Below are 15000 nucleotides of genomic sequence, written 5' to 3'. Positions count from 1 at the left end.
TGGGCCTCTTAGCTTTCTTCGCTCAGCTTCAGTACAAGCAAGCAAACCACTCTGAAAAAAAAAAGCCTACAGCACCTGGTATTCCCAGGCGGTCTCCCATCCAGGTACTAACCAGGCCCGACCCTGCTTAACTTCTGAGATCAGACGAGATCAGGTGCTTTCAGGGTGGTATGGCCGTAGGCTCTAGGAGCACTGGTTTTGGGCCTCTTAGCTTTCTTCGCTCAGCTTCAGTACAAGCAAGCAAACCACTCTGAAAAAAAAAAGCCTACAGCACCTGGTATTCCCAGGCGGTCTCCCATCCAGGTACTAACCAGGCCCGACCCAGCTTAACTTCTGAGATCGGACGAGATCAGGTGCTTTCAGGGTGGTATGGCCGTAGGCTCTAGGAGCACTGGTTTTGGGCCTCTTAGCTTTCTTCGCTCAGCTTCAGTACAAGCAAGCAAACCACTCTGAAAAAAAAAAGCCTACAGCACCTGGTATTCCCAGGCGGTCTCCCATCCAGGTACTAACCAGGCCCGACCCTGCTTAACTTCTGAGATCGGACGAGATCAGGTGCTTTCAGGGTGGTATGGCCGTAGGCTCTAGGAGCACTGGTTTTGGGCCTCTTAGCTTTCTTCGCTCAGCTTCAGTACAAGCAAGCAAACCACTCTGAAAAAAAAAAGCCTACAGCACCTGGTATTCCCAGGCGGTCTCCCATCCAGGTACTAACCAGGCCCGACCCTGCTTAACTTCTGAGATCGGACGAGATCAGGTGCTTTCAGGGTGGTATGGCCGTAGGCTCTAGGAGCACTGGTTTTGGGCCTCTTAGCTTTCTTCGCTCAGCTTCAGTACAAGCAAGCAAACCACTCTGGAAAAAAATAACCTACAGCACCTGGTATTCCCAGGCGGTCTCCCATCCAGGTACTAACCAGGCCCGACCCTGCTTAACTTCTTAGATCGGACGAGATCAGGTGCTTTCAGGGTGGTATGGCCGTAGGCTCTAGGAGCACTGGTTTTGGGCCTCTTAGCTTTCTTCGCTCAGCTTCAGTACAAGCAAGCAAACCACTCTGAAAAAAAAAAGCCTACAGCACCTGGTATTCCCAGGCGGTCTCCCATCCAGGTACTAACCAGGCCCGACCCTGCTTAACTTCTGAGATCGGACGAGATCAGGTGCTTTCAGGGTGGTATGGCCGTAGGCTCTAGGAGCACTGGTTTTGGGCCTCTTAGCTTTCTTCGCTCAGCTTCAGTACAAGCAAGCAAACCACTCTGAAAAAAAAAAGCCTACAGCACCTGGTATTCCCAGGCGGTCTCCCATCCAGGTACTAACCAGGCCCGACCAAGCTTAACTTCTGAGATCGGACGAGATCAGGTGCTTTCAGGGTGGTATGGCCGTAGGCTCTAGGAGCACTGGTTTTGGGCCTCTTAGCTTTCTTCGCTCAGCTTCAGTACAAGCAAGCAAACCACTCTGGAAAAAAAAAGCCTACAGCACCTGGTATTCCCAGGCGGTCTCCCATCCAGGTACTAACCAGGCCCGACCCTGCTTAACTTCTGACATCGGATGAGATCAGGTGCTTTCAGGGTGGTATGGCCGTAGGCTCTAGGAGCACTGGTTTTGGGCCTCTTAGCTTTCTTCGCTCAGCTTCAGTACAAGCAAGCAAACCACTCTGAAAAAAAAAAGCCTACAGCACCTGGTATTCCCAGGCGGTCTCCCATCCAGGTACTAACCAGGCCCGACCCTGCTTAACTTCTGAGATCGGACGAGATCAGGTGCTTTCAGGGTGGTATGGCCGTAGGCTCTAGGAGCACTGGTTTTGGGCCTCTTAGCTTTCTTCGCTCAGCTTCAGTACAAGCAAGCAAACCACTCTGAAAAAAAAAAGCCTACAGCACCTGGTATTCCCAGGCGGTCTCCCATCCAGGTACTAACCAGGCCCGACCCTGCTTAACTTCTGAGATCGGACGAGATCAGGTGCTTTCAGGGTGGTATGGCCGTAGGCTCTAGGAGCACTGGTTTTGGGCCTCTTAGCTTTCTTCGCTCAGCTTCAGTACAAGCAAGCAAACCACTCTGAAAAAAAAAAGCCTACAGCACCTGGTATTCCCAGGCGGTCTCCCATCCAGGTACTAACCAGGCCCGACCCTGCTTAACTTCTGAGATCGGACGAGATCAGGTGCTTTCAGGGTGGTATGGCCGTAGGCTCTAGGAGCACTGGTTTTGGGCCTCTTAGCTTTCTTCGCTCAGCTTCAGTACAAGCAAGCAAACCACTCTGAAAAAAAAAAACCTACAGCACCTGGTATTCCCAGGCGGTCTCCCATCCAGGTACTAACCAGGCCCGACCCTGCTTAACTTCTGAGATCGGACGAGATCAGGTGCTTTCAGGGTGGTATGGCCGTAGGCTCTAGGAGCACTGGTTTTGGGCCTCTTAGCTTTCTTCGCTCAGCTTCAGTGCAAGCAAACCACTCTGAAAAAAAAAAGCCTAGAGCACCTGGTATTCCCAGGCGGTCTCCCATCCAGGTACTAACCAGGCCCGACCCTGCTTAACTTCTGAGATCGGACGAGATCAGGTGCTTTCAGGGTGGTATGGCCGTAGGCTCTAGGAGCACTGGTTTTGGGCCTCTTAGCTTTCTTCGCTCAGCTTCAGTACAAGCAAGCAAACCACTCTGAAAAAAAAAAGCCTACAGCACCTGGTATTCCCAGGCGGTCTCCCATCCAGGTACTAACCAGGCCCGACCCTGCTTAACTTCTGAGATCGGACGAGATCAGGTGCTTTCAGGGTGGTATGGCCATAGGCTCTAGGAGCACTGGTTTTGGGCCTCTTAGCTTTCTTCGCTCAGCTTCAGTACAAGCAAGCAAACCACTCTGAAAAAAAAAAGCCTACAGCACCTGGTATTCCCAGGCGGTCTCCCATCGAGGTACTAACCAGGCCCGACCCTGCTTAACTTCTGAGATCGGACGAGATCAGGTGCTTTCAGGGTGGTATGGCCGTAGGCTCTAGGAGCACTGGTTTTGGGCCTCTTAGCTTTCTTCGCTCAGCTTCAGTACAAGCAAGCAAACCACTCTGAAAAAAAAAAGCCTACAGCACCTGGTATTCCCAGGCGGTCTCCCATCCAGGTACTAACCAGGCCCGACCCTGCTTAACTTCTGAGATCGGACGAGATCAGGTGCTTTCAGGGTGGTATGGCCGTAGGCTCTAGGAGCACTGGTTTTGGGCCTCTTAGCTTTCTTCGCTCAGCTTCAGTACAAGCAAGCAAACCACTCTGAAAAAAAAAAGCCTACAGCACCTGGTATTCCCAGGCGGTCTCCCATCCAGGTACTAACCAGGCCCGACCCTGCTTAACTTCTGAGATCGGACGAGATCAGGTGCTTTCAGGGTGGTATGGCCGTAGGCTCTAGGAGCACTGGTTTTGGGCCTCTTAGCTTTCTTCGCTCAGCTTCAGTACAAGCAAGCAAACCACTCTGAAAAAAAAAAGCCTACAGCACCTGGTATTCCCAGGCGGTCTCCCATCCAGGTACTAACCAGGCCCGACCCTGCTTAACTTCTGAGATCGGACGAGATCAGGTGCTTTCAGGGTGGTATGGCCGTAGGCTCTAGGAGCACTGGTTTTGGGCCTCTTAGCTTTCTTCGCTCAGCTTCAGTACAAGCAAGCAAACCACTCTGAAAAAAAAAAGCCTACAGCACCTGGTATTCCCAGGCGGTCTCCCATCCAGGTACTAACCAGGCCCGACCCTGCTTAACTTCTGAGATCGGACGAGATCAGGTGCTTTCAGGGTGGTATGGCCGTAGGCTCTAGGAGCACTGGTTTTGGGCCTCTTAGCTTTCTTCACTCAGCTTCAGTACAAGCAAGCAAACCACTCTGAAAAAAAAAAGCCTACAGCACCTGGTATTCCCAGGCGGTCTCCCATCCAGGTACTAACCAGGCCCGACCCTGCTTAACTTCTGAGATCGGACGAGATCAGGTGCTTTCAGGGTGGTATGGCCGTAGGCTCTAGGAGTACTGGTTTTGGGCCTCTTAGCTTTCTTCGCTCAGCTTCAGTACAAGCAAGCAAACCACTCTGAAAAAAAAAGGCCTACAGCACCTGGTATTCCCAGGCGGTCTCCCATCCAGGTACTAACCAGGCCCGACCCTGCTTAACTTCTGAGATCGGACGAGATCAGGTGCTTTCAGGGTGGTATGGCCGTAGGCTCTAGGAGCACTGGTTTTGGGCCTCTTAGCTTTCTTCGCTCAGCTTCAGTACAAGCAAGCAAACCACTCTGAAAAAAAAAAAGCCTACAGCACCTGGTATTCCCAGGCGGTCTCCCATCCAGGTACTAACCAGGCCCGACCCTGCTTAACTTCTGAGATCGGACGAGATCAGGTGCTTTCAGGGTGGTATGGCCGTAGGCTCTAGGAGCACTGGTTTTGGGCCTCTTAGCTTTCTTCGCTCAGCTTCAGTACAAGCAAGCAAACCACTCTGAAAAAAAAAAGCCTACAGCACCTGGTATTCCCAGGCGGTCTCCCATCCAGGTACTAACCAGGCCCGACCCTGCTTAACTTCTGAGATCGGACGAGATCAGGTGCTTTCAGGGTGGTATGGCCGTAGGCTCTAGGAGCACTGGTTTTGGGCCTCTTAGCTTTCTTCGCTCAGTGTAGGAAGGTGGATATCTGACTATGGTTACCCCCAAACTTTTTGCCTGGTGTTTAGCTGGTTTTTGACTTAGTTGGCCTGGGATCCTGCTATTCAGGGCCCCAGGCTGATTGCTCTCTCCTTAAAATGGACTCCATGTACCTTAGGTACATAACACAATTGGAATTGGTTCACCTTATAGGCCCCTGTAACAGTGTACCATAGGTACCCAGGGCATAGGTGTAGCCAAGGCCTACCAGGGGCTGCAGCATGTGTTGTGCCACCCCTGGCCTGGCCTCCATATTTGACACAACTGGCTGATCACTCAGCTGGGGTAAGTCGGTGTAACCACCTCTTACTTAGGTACAGTATGTCTGTGCCTAACCCTAAACTGGACACATATGTTCCTATCAGCCACTCCTATGGAAGGCCTCATCAATCCTGGAGGCAGAGTGCTTGGAAATATGTGAGATGGTGCTCTGGCATGAGCTGAGCCTGTCTGCAGCTGTCGGGAACAACTCCCTAAGCCGTTCCGGGATATTGCCATACCATATACTCTTAAGTGCATTATAATCCTCGCGGTTAAATGCTATCTTTGGTTTGGCTTTATCAAAACATGTCGAGTAAGGTGTCATACGAATTGGAATACTATCCCCTCGCCAATTCTGGCGACGGGGATAGCATTCCACCCTTCTAGAGGGACACGACATGTGCGTAGCCTTAACCCCGGTTAAAGTTAAACAGAGCCTCAGCTTCACAAAATGGACGCTGCCACCACAGACACAAGTCTGGCCTCCTGCTGCTGACCGAAACTCGGCAGATGGTGGCCTGGACAAAGGGTTTCCTGCCTTGGGAGGTGCGAGCACCACCCCAGACAGGATTTTGTGTATTAGGTAGGACAGGGCTGAAAAGAATCAGACATGCCCGGGGCACACAAGGTGTCCCCGTGCATAGGCCAGTCCAAACCGGTTCTGGGGCCTTCCAGCCCCCGTCCTGGCGCGGAGCTGGACAAAGGAAAGGGGGTGTAACCGCCCCCCTTCCTGGTTCCTCCCAGAGGAGGGACCTAGTAGGTGATCCACCCCCTAGATTGGAATAAGAGGGGGAGCAGTGCCATTGCACAGCAGATCATCCCGAAATCAACTTAAACTAAGAAGAAGACTGGACTTCGACATTCTGCTGCACAGAAGACTGAAGAAGAATCTCCCTTGTGGCCAAGGAGTGACCACCCTGTGAACACAGGTACCAACCAGCAACTCGACGTCTGCTTTGCCGCCGCCTCCCGCCGGAGCCCGAGCCCAGAGCCCGACAAGAACCAGATTCCCAGACCTCTCAGAGCCCGATCCACAGTCCCTGCAAAGAAGGGACCCGTGGAGGCACCGAGTGACGTGGGACCGGACCTCTTGGAAGACACTCGTAAAGCTGACTGCGCAGCTTCTGAGGCATCCTCGACGTTGTGCTTTGGGGACTGAGAACCCCCACCACCGAGCAGCCCTTGCACCGAAGATCAGCCCCCCAGCATCTCCACGATCTGCGTGGGGCCCTTTTGCACTGTGCCACTCGACGCGCCATCCCGGCCACTAGCCACGCGGCCAGCGGCCATCTTGGCGACGAACCCGAAGATTTAAACAGCAGGTCTGGTTGCTCCAGACCTACCCAAGCTCCTGTGAAAAGGAGCACCCGCTCTGACCTTGCTGGTCCGAGTGAACAGCATCTTTCAACTTCTGCGTGGCTTGCATTTGCCAAGGCCTGTTTGCTCCGATCAGGTCGCCGACACCGCCAACAGCGAGAAGCCTACGTGGGACAGCTCGTGACCGACTCCTGGACGTCCTCGACCCCGGGTATCCACGTGGCTGCAGAAAGAAGCTACCCGACAACGCCTGTTTGCACCCGACATCACCTGGTTCCACTCTGGTTCCACGGCAGTCACTGGCTAGTGACTTTGAACACTGTCCCCTCTGCTTTCAGGTCTTCACATCTACAGATCCACCCTTGGATCCACCGGAACTCTTCTCATCGAGCCGCCTGCAGCATCTCCTGCTCCAAGCACCATCGACCAGCGTGACGAAACCCGACACATCTTCGACCCTGTGCACCCGCTTCCTGTGGGTGAGGTAACTCAGCTCCGCCGGTGCTCCTGCACTGGTACACATCCCAAGGGCCTGTGTTTTAAGTTTCAGCTCCGTAGGTCACTCGGAAGGTTCCTAACTTTCTAACTTTGTGCTTTTTACGCACCATAGACTTTGTATTGAGAAGTGCGTGCACTTTGGACACTGCACCCGAGTCCCGTGGGCCTTTCCCGACTTAGTTAACGCCAGTCTCGAATAGCTCCAGCGATTCCCAAGGCCCTAGGCCTCTTCACTTTCCTCCTGGTATCTCTTATACCACTTATTTAGTATATGGTTTAGGTGGCCCCTAGGGCTCATCCATATTGTGCAACTTTTGTGTATTTTAAACTGTCTTGTGATTTAACGCTTGTGCTTCTGTGCTCATAAAGAGTCCAGGGGATTTTAATAGTTAATAAATCAATATATATTTTCAATATATATCTGTGTGGTGTCCCTTTCATTTGGTATTCAAGGGGGTTGTGTATGGTATAACAGCTGGCTTCACATGCCTTTCAGAGTTTAGCCTAAGACTGCTTTGTCCACGTTACCACTAGGATAACTGGTCTACAAGGTTGAATTACAACCATCATCATAAGGGTTGCTTGGCATGGTACAAAGTGATCACTAGAACTAGTGAGCATTATATACCAGGCCAACTTCTCACATTGGTGAGCAGCGGATTGGGATCTGAGCTTGCTGTTGTTTTACCATTACAATCTTTGAGATTATCATTTGAAAGATCATACAGGTACCTGCTAGGTACATATAAAACAAGACTAGTATACTTAAGTTCTACTGAACTTAGTTGTTGTAGAGCAAAGGGAGTAGCACACCCTAGCTACAACTACTAGATAGGTTTAGTAGGTAAACACCAGTGTAGGTAGATTGCAACACATCCACCCACACTAGAGCAATGTCTGGAACAGAGGGGTCCAGTGGACTTACTCCTGTTGAGAGTGACCCTCCAAGGGCACCATCCCAGTTTGCTATTTTTCCCTTTAAGGAATTAAGACAGCTTTGTGTCTTAAGGGGTCTGAAGACAGGGCCTACCCCTACTACAGACCACCTAAGAGAGCTCTTGGATCAGTCTGAGGCTCTAAAGACCTCTAAAGCAAACCCCACAGGGAATGCTGAAGGAGGCCATCCTTCAGAGGATGACACTGTAGACACCCCTACCCCTATCATCCTAGTAGATGAGGAAGCCTCCACCACTGGAGCTCCTCAGGTAGATGAAGAGGAAGAAGAAGAAGAGGAGGAGGAGGTGGAAAGCAGTGAGTCAGATGATGACAGAGATAGTCAGGTGCTGGTCAGTAGGCTGAACCAGGCTAACTTAAGTCAACTTGGGAATGAATCAGGTAACAACCCATTCAGACCCCCAGGTGGACTTAACCAGGGCCATAGGAGGAGGAGGCATCACTCAGGTGAATCCAATACCTCCCATGTCTCTAGAGGCTCTCATGGTCACTCCAGAAAGGAGATGACTAGCCCTCAGAGAAGGGAACATGAGGCCAAGATGAGAGAGGCTGAGCTTAGGATCCAGAGGCAAGAGTTAGAGGTTGCCCTGGCTAAGGAGAAACTTGCTAGAGCAAGACAGCCTAGAGAGAGTGGATTAGGATCCACTGGTGGCAGCAATATCCAGAAGGATAAAGACAGGTCCTTTGATACAAGAAACCTGAGTAAGATTGTGCCCCCCTACAAAGCTGGGGATGATATCCACAAATGGATGACTGCACTTGAGAGAGCCTGCATGGTACAGCAGATCCCTCAGGAGCAGTGGGCAGCAATCTTGTGGCTCTCCTTTGAAGGTAGAGGCAGAGACAGACTCCTCACAGTTAGTGATGAGGATTCTAGAAACTACATGGTCCTGAAGAGTGCTCTGATTGATGGGTTAGGCTTAACCACTGAACAGTACAGGTTAATGTTCAGAGATACCCAGAAGACACAGACTCAGGACTGGTCTGAATTTGTTGAGTGTGCCACTAAGGCTCTGGAGGGCTGGTTGCTGGGAAGTAAGGTTACTGACTATACAGGATTGTATAATTTAATTATGAGAGAGCAAATCTTAAGTAATTGTCAAAATCAGCTTCTACATCAGCATCTGGTTGACTCTGATCTGACCTCCCCACAAGAATTGGGTAGGAGGGCAGACAAATGGGTCAGAACCAGGATCAGGCCTAAGAACCAGGGTGGTGACCAAAAGAAAGAGACTACCAAGCCTCAAGAGAAGGGTGGGGATAAAAGTAAGGAAAAGACTTCCCCAGGGCCCCAAAACTCCAAGAATGGGGGTGGGTCCCAAGACACTTCTACATCCCAGAAAAAGCCTTACTGTCATACCTGTAAACAGGTGGGGCATTACAAAACAGATAGCTGTTGTCCCAAGAATGGCAATAAGGAGAATATACCTCCAGGTAAGGCTCCAACACCTCCTGTCACTGTTAGCAGTGGTCCCCCAGGTGGTGGGAGCACCCCCAAGAATTTGGGTGGGTTTACTTTTGGAGGACAGGTGGACTCAGGCCTATCCAGGTCCCCTAACTCAGATACTCTTGTCTATGAGACTGGCATGGGGTTTGCCAATTTCACAGCTTGCCCAAACACTTTGAGCAAGTATAGACAGGAGCCCCTCATCAATGGCTTGAAAGTTGAGGCCTTCAGAGACACAGGGGCTAGCATCACCATGGTGGCTGAATGTCTAGTCCCCTCAAGGCAACTTTTACCTGATGCCAAATATCAGGTGACAAACATTGATGGCATAGAATCCAATCATCCCATGGCAGTAGTCAATCTTAGCTGGGGAGGTGTCACTGGCCCAAAGAGAGTGGCAGTGTCAGCAAACTTGCCTGTAGATTGCCTACTGGGTAATGATTTGGAAATCTCAGCCTGGGCTGAGGTTGAACAGCAAACCCATTCTAGAATGGTAAGTCTCCATGGAAAGGTTAGTGGGGCTGTAATGGCTACAGCCCCAATTCAAGATGTCCTTCCTGAAAAGGTTGGGAGGGCTGAGCAAACCTCAGCCCCATCTTTAGATAACTTCCCTCCTGAAAAGAGTAGCAGGGCTGTACTAGTAACAGCCCATACCCAAACTGAGTCTCCTCCTGAAAAGGTTGGTGGGGCTGTGATGGCCACAGCCCAAACTCAAACTGATACATGGGTAGTGAAGCCTGAAATGATGGATCACTCCCCCCAAACAGAGAGCATTGAGGAGGAAGAGAAATCTCCCTCCCACCAGACTTTAGGAAAGGATCAGCCTCCTCAGGGAACTGATCTTACCCCTGATGAAGGAACTGTCCCAGAGGTTGTTAGGCCTGGCCTGACAGAGCCTCTGATGGCAGTGGACCCTTCTCAGGAGGGACCCAGTCTGGAGCAGGTAACCTGCCCCTCTCTACCTTGCCTTACTCAGCCCAGGGCTGCAGAGGACAAGAAGGACAGTGAGACCCAAAGGGCCCCCTGTCAAATAAAGCACCCCCATCAGCAGATTAGGGGCCCCAAAACTAGTAGCCCTAGTGAGGTGCAAGCTTTAAAAACTCCTGAGGGATCCCCCTTAAAAGTAGTTAGGGACCTCCCCCAGATGGATATTGTTGGGCACAGCAAAACCTGGGACCCTAAGGGCCCAAACCTGACCTGTCCCTCCAGTAAGCCAAACAGAGGGACCCAGCCTCCAGCTTTAGGTAGCCAGAGGTTGACCCTGAGAGCACAGTGCAACTCAGTCAGAGAAAGAAAGGCACACATGGTGGAGAGTGATTGGAGGAAGCTGAGCCCTACAGAGGAAACTCACTTCAGTACCCCATTTCAACACCAGCCTTTGACTTTGCAAAGACACACCACAGGTAGAGATTCCCTATGGTGGAGACCCTCCGATACCCTTAGGGTGAGGGATTGCTTAGTGGACCATGAGACAGGGGGTTACCAAGCCAGAGCTGGTACTTCCTTATATGGCCACTTAGGCAATATAGGCTTACCTGGTCAAGGATAGCCTTATCTCCTTTCGTTTGGGGGGGGGTTATGTAGGAAGGTGGATATCTGACTATGGTTACCCCCAAACTTTTTGCCTGGTGTTTAGCTGGTTTTTGACTTAGTTGGCCTGGGATCCTGCTATTCAGGGCCCCAGGCTGATTGCTCTCTCCTTAAAATGGACTCCATGTACCTTAGGTACATAACACAATTGGAATTGGTTCACCTTATAGGCCCCTGTAACAGTGTACCATAGGTACCCAGGGCATAGGTGTAGCCAAGGCCTACCAGGGGCTGCAGCATGTGTTGTGCCACCCCTGGCCTGGCCTCCATATTTGACACAACTGGCTGATCACTCAGCTGGGGTAAGTCGGTGTAACCACCTCTTACTTAGGTACAGTATGTCTGTGCCTAACCCTAAACTGGACACATATGTTCCTATCAGCCACTCCTATGGAAGGCCTCATCAATCCTGGAGGCAGAGTGCTTGGAAATATGTGAGATGGTGCTCTGGCATGAGCTGAGCCTGTCTGCAGCTGTCGGGAACAACTCCCTAAGCCGTTCCGGGATATTGCCATACCATATACTCTTAAGTGCATTATAATCCTCGCGGTTAAATGCTATCTTTGGTTTGGCTTTATCAAAACATGTCGAGTAAGGTGTCATACGAATTGGAATACTATCCCCTCGCCAATTCTGGCGACGGGGATAGCATTCCACCCTTCTAGAGGGACACGACATGTGCGTAGCCTTAACCCCGGTTAAAGTTAAACAGAGCCTCAGCTTCACAAAATGGACGCTGCCACCACAGACACAAGTCTGGCCTCCTGCTGCTGACCGAAACTCGGCAGATGGTGGCCTGGACAAAGGGTTTCCTGCCTTGGGAGGTGCGAGCACCACCCCAGACAGGATTTTGTGTATTAGGTAGGACAGGGCTGAAAAGAATCAGACATGCCCGGGGCACACAAGGTGTCCCCGTGCATAGGCCAGTCCAAACCGGTTCTGGGGCCTTCCAGCCCCCGTCCTGGCGCGGAGCTGGACAAAGGAAAGGGGGTGTAACCGCCCCCCTTCCTGGTTCCTCCCAGAGGAGGGACCTAGTAGGTGATCCACCCCCTAGATTGGAATAAGAGGGGGAGCAGTGCCATTGCACAGCAGATCATCCCGAAATCAACTTAAACTAAGAAGAAGACTGGACTTCGACATTCTGCTGCACAGAAGACTGAAGAAGAATCTCCCTTGTGGCCAAGGAGTGACCACCCTGTGAACACAGGTACCAACCAGCAACTCGACGTCTGCTTTGCCGCCGCCTCCCGCCGGAGCCCGAGCCCAGAGCCCGACAAGAACCAGATTCCCAGACCTCTCAGAGCCCGATCCACAGTCCCTGCAAAGAAGGGACCCGTGGAGGCACCGAGTGACGTGGGACCGGACCTCTTGGAAGACACTCGTAAAGCTGACTGCGCAGCTTCTGAGGCATCCTCGACGTTGTGCTTTGGGGACTGAGAACCCCCACCACCGAGCAGCCCTTGCACCGAAGATCAGCCCCCCAGCATCTCCACGATCTGCGTGGGGCCCTTTTGCACTGTGCCACTCGACGCGCCATCCCGGCCACTAGCCACGCGGCCAGCGGCCATCTTGGCGACGAACCCGAAGATTTAAACAGCAGGTCTGGTTGCTCCAGACCTACCCAAGCTCCTGTGAAAAGGAGCACCCGCTCTGACCTTGCTGGTCCGAGTGAACAGCATCTTTCAACTTCTGCGTGGCTTGCATTTGCCAAGGCCTGTTTGCTCCGATCAGGTCGCCGACACCGCCAACAGCGAGAAGCCTACGTGGGACAGCTCGTGACCGACTCCTGGACGTCCTCGACCCCGGGTATCCACGTGGCTGCAGAAAGAAGCTACCCGACAACGCCTGTTTGCACCCGACATCACCTGGTTCCACTCTGGTTCCACGGCAGTCACTGGCTAGTGACTTTGAACACTGTCCCCTCTGCTTTCAGGTCTTCACATCTACAGATCCACCCTTGGATCCACCGGAACTCTTCTCATCGAGCCGCCTGCAGCATCTCCTGCTCCAAGCACCATCGACCAGCGTGACGAAACCCGACACATCTTCGACCCTGTGCACCCGCTTCCTGTGGGTGAGGTAACTCAGCTCCGCCGGTGCTCCTGCACTGGTACACATCCCAAGGGCCTGTGTTTTAAGTTTCAGCTCCGTAGGTCACTCGGAAGGTTCCTAACTTTCTAACTTTGTGCTTTTTACGCACCATAGACTTTGTATTGAGAAGTGCGTGCACTTTGGACACTGCACCCGAGTCCCGTGGGCCTTTCCCGACTTAGTTAACGCCAGTCTCGAATAGCTCCAGCGATTCCCAAGGCCCTAGGCCTCTTCACTTTCCTCCTGGTATCTCTTATACCACTTATTTAGTATATGGTTTAGGTGGCCCCTAGGGCTCATCCATATTGTGCAACTTTTGTGTATTTTAAACTGTCTTGTGATTTAACGCTTGTGCTTCTGTGCTCATAAAGAGTCCAGGGGATTTTAATAGTTAATAAATCAATATATATTTTCAATATATATCTGTGTGGTGTCCCTTTCATTTGGTATTCAAGGGGGTTGTGTATGGTATAACAGCTGGCTTCACATGCCTTTCAGAGTTTAGCCTAAGACTGCTTTGTCCACGTTACCACTAGGATAACTGGTCTACAAGGTTGAATTACAACCATCATCATAAGGGTTGCTTGGCATGGTACAAAGTGATCACTAGAACTAGTGAGCATTATATACCAGGCCAACTTCTCACACTCAGCTTCAGTACAAGCAAGCAAACCACTCTGAAAAAAAAAAGCCTACAGCACCTGGTATTCCCAGGCGGTCTCCCATCCAGGTACTAACCAGGCCCGACCCTGCTTAACTTCTGAGATCGGACGAGATCAGGTGCTTTCAGGGTGGTATGGCCGTAGGCTCTAAGAGCACTGGTTTTGGGCCTCTTAGCTTTCTTCGCTCAGCTTCAGTACAAGCAAGCAAACCACTCTGAAAAAAAAAAGCCTACAGCACCTGGTATTCCCAGGCGGTCTCCCATCCAGGTACTAACCAGGCCCGACCCTGCTTAACTTCTAAGATCGGACGAGATCAGGTGCTTTCAGGGTGGTATGGCCGTAGGCTCTAGGAGCACTGGTTTTGGGCCTCTTAGCTTTCTTCGCTCAGCTTCAGTACAAGCAAGCAAACCACTCTGAAAAAAAAAAAGCCTACAGCACCTGGTATTCCCAGGCGGTCTCCCATCCAGGTACTAACCAGGCCCGACCCTGCTTAACTTCTGAGATCGGACGAGATCAGGTGCTTTCAGGGTGGTATGGCCGTAGGCTCTAGGAGCACTGGTTTTGGGCCTCTTAGCTTTCTTCGCTCAGCTTCAGTACAAGCAAGCAAACCACTCTGAAAAAAAAAAGCCTACAGCACCTGGTATTCCCAGGCGGTCTCCCATCCAGGTACTAACCAGGCCCGACCCTGCTTAACTTCTGAGATCGGACGAGATCAGGTGCTTTCAGGGTGGTATGGCCGTAGGCTCTAGGAGCACTGGTTTTGGGCCTCTTAGCTTTCTTCGCTCAGCTTCAGTACAAGCAAGCAAACCACTCTGAAAAAAAAAAGCCTACAGCACCTGGTATTCCCAGGCGGTCTCCCATCCAGGTACTAACCAGGCCCGACCCTGCTTAACTTCTGAGATCGGACGAGATCAGGTGCTTTCAGGGTGGTATGGCCATAGGCTCTAGGAGCACTGGTTTTGGGCCTCTTAGCTTTCTTCGCTCAGCTTCAGTACAAGCAAGCAAACCACTCTGAAAAAAAAAAGCCTACAGCACCTGGTATTCCCAGGCGGTCTCCCATCCAGGTACTAACCAGGCCCGACCCTGCTTAACTTCTGAGATCGGACGAGATCAGGTGCTTTCAGGGTGGTATGGCCGTAGGCTCTAGGAGCACTGGTTTTGGGCCTCTTAGCTTTCTTCGCTCAGCTTCAGTACAAGCAAGCAAACCACTCTGAAAAAAAAAAAGCCTACAGCACCTGGTATTCCCAGGCGGTCTCCCATCCAGGTACTAACCAGGCCCGACCCTGCTTAACTTCTGAGATCGGACGAGATCAGGTGCTTTCAGGGTGGTATGGCCGTAGGCTCTAGGAGCACTGGTTTTGGGCCTCTTAGCTTTCTTCGCTCAGCTTCAGTACAAGCAAGCAAACCACTCTGAAAAAAAAGCCTACAGCACCTGGTATTCCCAGGCGGTCTCCCATCCAGGTACTAACCAGGCCCGATCCTGCTTAACTTCTGAGATCGGACGAGATCAGGTGCTTTCAGGGTGGTATGGCCGTAGGCTCTAAGAGCACTG

At 51.6% G+C, this 15000-nt stretch overlaps 31 non-coding genes across 31 annotated transcripts; all 31 read right to left on the bottom strand.

Annotated features, from left to right (window-relative positions):
• Nucleotides 1–63: 63 nt before the first annotated feature.
• LOC147659733 (5S ribosomal RNA) lies at nucleotides 64–182 on the bottom strand. The gene has a single exon (XR_015306558.1). It is a non-coding gene; the product is annotated as a 5S ribosomal RNA (ribosomal RNA).
• Nucleotides 183–262: 80 nt separating this feature from the next.
• On the bottom strand, nucleotides 263–381 carry LOC147659732 (5S ribosomal RNA). The gene has a single exon (XR_015306593.1). It is a non-coding gene; the product is annotated as a 5S ribosomal RNA (ribosomal RNA).
• Nucleotides 382–461: 80 nt separating this feature from the next.
• Nucleotides 462–580, bottom strand: LOC147659731 (5S ribosomal RNA). The gene has a single exon (XR_015306335.1). It is a non-coding gene; the product is annotated as a 5S ribosomal RNA (ribosomal RNA).
• An 80-nt stretch (nucleotides 581–660) lies between these two features.
• Nucleotides 661–779, bottom strand: LOC147659730 (5S ribosomal RNA). Its single transcript, XR_015306324.1, has one exon. It is a non-coding gene; the product is annotated as a 5S ribosomal RNA (ribosomal RNA).
• An 80-nt stretch (nucleotides 780–859) lies between these two features.
• LOC147659729 (5S ribosomal RNA) lies at nucleotides 860–978 on the bottom strand. Its single transcript, XR_015306706.1, has one exon. It is a non-coding gene; the product is annotated as a 5S ribosomal RNA (ribosomal RNA).
• Nucleotides 979–1058: 80 nt separating this feature from the next.
• LOC147659728 (5S ribosomal RNA) lies at nucleotides 1059–1177 on the bottom strand. The gene has a single exon (XR_015306313.1). It is a non-coding gene; the product is annotated as a 5S ribosomal RNA (ribosomal RNA).
• An 80-nt stretch (nucleotides 1178–1257) lies between these two features.
• LOC147659727 (5S ribosomal RNA) lies at nucleotides 1258–1376 on the bottom strand. Its single transcript, XR_015306695.1, has one exon. It is a non-coding gene; the product is annotated as a 5S ribosomal RNA (ribosomal RNA).
• Nucleotides 1377–1456: 80 nt separating this feature from the next.
• Nucleotides 1457–1575, bottom strand: LOC147659726 (5S ribosomal RNA). Its single transcript, XR_015306643.1, has one exon. It is a non-coding gene; the product is annotated as a 5S ribosomal RNA (ribosomal RNA).
• An 80-nt stretch (nucleotides 1576–1655) lies between these two features.
• On the bottom strand, nucleotides 1656–1774 carry LOC147659725 (5S ribosomal RNA). Its single transcript, XR_015306302.1, has one exon. It is a non-coding gene; the product is annotated as a 5S ribosomal RNA (ribosomal RNA).
• An 80-nt stretch (nucleotides 1775–1854) lies between these two features.
• LOC147659724 (5S ribosomal RNA) lies at nucleotides 1855–1973 on the bottom strand. The gene has a single exon (XR_015306291.1). It is a non-coding gene; the product is annotated as a 5S ribosomal RNA (ribosomal RNA).
• An 80-nt stretch (nucleotides 1974–2053) lies between these two features.
• LOC147659723 (5S ribosomal RNA) lies at nucleotides 2054–2172 on the bottom strand. The gene has a single exon (XR_015306280.1). It is a non-coding gene; the product is annotated as a 5S ribosomal RNA (ribosomal RNA).
• An 80-nt stretch (nucleotides 2173–2252) lies between these two features.
• LOC147659722 (5S ribosomal RNA) lies at nucleotides 2253–2371 on the bottom strand. The gene has a single exon (XR_015306574.1). It is a non-coding gene; the product is annotated as a 5S ribosomal RNA (ribosomal RNA).
• Nucleotides 2372–2447: 76 nt separating this feature from the next.
• On the bottom strand, nucleotides 2448–2566 carry LOC147659721 (5S ribosomal RNA). The gene has a single exon (XR_015306689.1). It is a non-coding gene; the product is annotated as a 5S ribosomal RNA (ribosomal RNA).
• An 80-nt stretch (nucleotides 2567–2646) lies between these two features.
• On the bottom strand, nucleotides 2647–2765 carry LOC147659720 (5S ribosomal RNA). The gene has a single exon (XR_015306549.1). It is a non-coding gene; the product is annotated as a 5S ribosomal RNA (ribosomal RNA).
• An 80-nt stretch (nucleotides 2766–2845) lies between these two features.
• Nucleotides 2846–2964, bottom strand: LOC147659719 (5S ribosomal RNA). The gene has a single exon (XR_015306534.1). It is a non-coding gene; the product is annotated as a 5S ribosomal RNA (ribosomal RNA).
• Nucleotides 2965–3044: 80 nt separating this feature from the next.
• On the bottom strand, nucleotides 3045–3163 carry LOC147659718 (5S ribosomal RNA). Its single transcript, XR_015306268.1, has one exon. It is a non-coding gene; the product is annotated as a 5S ribosomal RNA (ribosomal RNA).
• Nucleotides 3164–3243: 80 nt separating this feature from the next.
• On the bottom strand, nucleotides 3244–3362 carry LOC147659717 (5S ribosomal RNA). Its single transcript, XR_015306257.1, has one exon. It is a non-coding gene; the product is annotated as a 5S ribosomal RNA (ribosomal RNA).
• Nucleotides 3363–3442: 80 nt separating this feature from the next.
• LOC147659716 (5S ribosomal RNA) lies at nucleotides 3443–3561 on the bottom strand. The gene has a single exon (XR_015306246.1). It is a non-coding gene; the product is annotated as a 5S ribosomal RNA (ribosomal RNA).
• An 80-nt stretch (nucleotides 3562–3641) lies between these two features.
• On the bottom strand, nucleotides 3642–3760 carry LOC147659715 (5S ribosomal RNA). The gene has a single exon (XR_015306235.1). It is a non-coding gene; the product is annotated as a 5S ribosomal RNA (ribosomal RNA).
• Nucleotides 3761–3840: 80 nt separating this feature from the next.
• Nucleotides 3841–3959, bottom strand: LOC147659714 (5S ribosomal RNA). Its single transcript, XR_015306224.1, has one exon. It is a non-coding gene; the product is annotated as a 5S ribosomal RNA (ribosomal RNA).
• Nucleotides 3960–4039: 80 nt separating this feature from the next.
• Nucleotides 4040–4158, bottom strand: LOC147659713 (5S ribosomal RNA). Its single transcript, XR_015306817.1, has one exon. It is a non-coding gene; the product is annotated as a 5S ribosomal RNA (ribosomal RNA).
• Nucleotides 4159–4239: 81 nt separating this feature from the next.
• Nucleotides 4240–4358, bottom strand: LOC147659712 (5S ribosomal RNA). The gene has a single exon (XR_015307183.1). It is a non-coding gene; the product is annotated as a 5S ribosomal RNA (ribosomal RNA).
• An 80-nt stretch (nucleotides 4359–4438) lies between these two features.
• LOC147659711 (5S ribosomal RNA) lies at nucleotides 4439–4557 on the bottom strand. Its single transcript, XR_015307172.1, has one exon. It is a non-coding gene; the product is annotated as a 5S ribosomal RNA (ribosomal RNA).
• An 8918-nt stretch (nucleotides 4558–13475) lies between these two features.
• On the bottom strand, nucleotides 13476–13594 carry LOC147659710 (5S ribosomal RNA). Its single transcript, XR_015307161.1, has one exon. It is a non-coding gene; the product is annotated as a 5S ribosomal RNA (ribosomal RNA).
• An 80-nt stretch (nucleotides 13595–13674) lies between these two features.
• LOC147659709 (5S ribosomal RNA) lies at nucleotides 13675–13793 on the bottom strand. The gene has a single exon (XR_015306603.1). It is a non-coding gene; the product is annotated as a 5S ribosomal RNA (ribosomal RNA).
• Nucleotides 13794–13874: 81 nt separating this feature from the next.
• LOC147659708 (5S ribosomal RNA) lies at nucleotides 13875–13993 on the bottom strand. Its single transcript, XR_015307150.1, has one exon. It is a non-coding gene; the product is annotated as a 5S ribosomal RNA (ribosomal RNA).
• Nucleotides 13994–14073: 80 nt separating this feature from the next.
• LOC147659707 (5S ribosomal RNA) lies at nucleotides 14074–14192 on the bottom strand. Its single transcript, XR_015307139.1, has one exon. It is a non-coding gene; the product is annotated as a 5S ribosomal RNA (ribosomal RNA).
• An 80-nt stretch (nucleotides 14193–14272) lies between these two features.
• Nucleotides 14273–14391, bottom strand: LOC147659706 (5S ribosomal RNA). Its single transcript, XR_015306548.1, has one exon. It is a non-coding gene; the product is annotated as a 5S ribosomal RNA (ribosomal RNA).
• Nucleotides 14392–14471: 80 nt separating this feature from the next.
• On the bottom strand, nucleotides 14472–14590 carry LOC147659705 (5S ribosomal RNA). Its single transcript, XR_015307127.1, has one exon. It is a non-coding gene; the product is annotated as a 5S ribosomal RNA (ribosomal RNA).
• Nucleotides 14591–14671: 81 nt separating this feature from the next.
• LOC147659704 (5S ribosomal RNA) lies at nucleotides 14672–14790 on the bottom strand. The gene has a single exon (XR_015307116.1). It is a non-coding gene; the product is annotated as a 5S ribosomal RNA (ribosomal RNA).
• Nucleotides 14791–14868: 78 nt separating this feature from the next.
• Nucleotides 14869–14987, bottom strand: LOC147659703 (5S ribosomal RNA). Its single transcript, XR_015306606.1, has one exon. It is a non-coding gene; the product is annotated as a 5S ribosomal RNA (ribosomal RNA).
• Between the last annotated feature and the right edge of the window lie 13 nt (nucleotides 14988–15000).

This window comes from Lissotriton vulgaris, unplaced genomic scaffold (assembly GCF_964263255.1).
Source record: "Lissotriton vulgaris unplaced genomic scaffold, aLisVul1.2 SCAFFOLD_3657, whole genome shotgun sequence".
Lineage (NCBI taxonomy): Eukaryota > Metazoa > Chordata > Amphibia > Caudata > Salamandridae > Lissotriton > Lissotriton vulgaris.
The sequence above is the reverse complement of the archived record's forward strand: the minus strand, read 5'-3'. Positions and strand labels throughout refer to the sequence as shown.